This window comes from Myotis davidii, unplaced genomic scaffold (assembly GCF_000327345.1).
Source record: "Myotis davidii unplaced genomic scaffold, ASM32734v1 scaffold198, whole genome shotgun sequence".
Lineage (NCBI taxonomy): Eukaryota > Metazoa > Chordata > Mammalia > Chiroptera > Vespertilionidae > Myotis > Myotis davidii.
In genome coordinates, this window is record NW_006291485.1 from 1,809,939 (window position 1) to 1,811,152 (window position 1,214).

Below are 1,214 nucleotides of genomic sequence, written 5' to 3' on the forward strand. Positions count from 1 at the left end.
GGGCCCTTCTCTCCAGGAGCCCTGGGGGGTCAGCAGGTTGGGGGCGGCCTGTCCCCTGGACCGCGCTGGCTGTCCCCGTGCACACTGTTCGGGGGCTCCAGAAAACAGCTGGCTCCTGCAGGGGGAGCAAAGTATTGACTCCTGAGTGCAAAGACTGCAAGATTGAAAATAAAATGTGTTAAAAAAAGAAAAAAAAAAAAGAAAAGAAGATGTGTTTAAGTAACAGCAAAATGGAATTTGGGTCATCTTTGTGAGTGGTTACACTGAGCAGCTGTCAAATGTCATTTCCATCCTGGCCGGCTGGCTCAGCGGGTCTGGGAGTCGTCCTGTGCACCAGTTTCCACCCCCCATCCCAGCCGGTACGGGAGGCAACCAGTTGATGTTTGTCTCACATCTATGTTTCTCTCTCTCACTCTCTCTCTCTCTCCTCCCCGTCTCTCTCTAAAGAAAAGGGGAAACCGTATCCTTGGGTGAGGATTTTTTAAAAAGTCATTTCCTTGGAAAAAACTTTTTAAAACTATTTTTTAAATTGATTTCAGAGAGGAAGGGAGGGAGGGAGGGAGAAACATCAGTGATGAGAGTCATTAATCTGCTGCCTCCTGTGTGTCCCAGGACAGAGGCCGTGACCGCTGACACCCCCCTGTGCCCACCCTCAGCCAGGTCAGCTACGTGCCTGACCGAGGGAAGCTGGAAGTGTTTACCCTGAGGGATGTGCCCAGCCCTGAATCGAACCATGACCTTCCTGGTTCATAGGTTGACGCTACGCTCAACCGCTGAGCCGCACTGGCTGAGCGGAAAATCACTTTTAGGTTGAGATTCCCCTGAGCAGTCCTGGCGATTTGCTGGCCCACTTGCTCATGCGTTCGTTGGCCGATCCTTGCATGACCGGGGATTGAACCTGCAACCTCGGTGCATCAGGACAACGATCTAACCACTGAGCTCCTTGTTCAGGGCTCATTATTATTATTTTTAAGTATTTTTTAAAAATTTACAACAGTAAAAACCACTCTAGCTGTCCAGAATAGAGTGTGGGTAATGCCCTGAGCTGGGCTGGGCCTCAGGCAGCGAGAACGGCCTTCATGGCTCCGCAGAACACTCGGGGAAACTGGTCGTTGAAGGACTGGGGCTCCCCAGGTCCCAGGATTAAGAACGGAGGTCTCCCTGGGTGACCAAGGGCAGGGAGGTCCTATCTGAACTCAGTTTCCTCTTCTGTA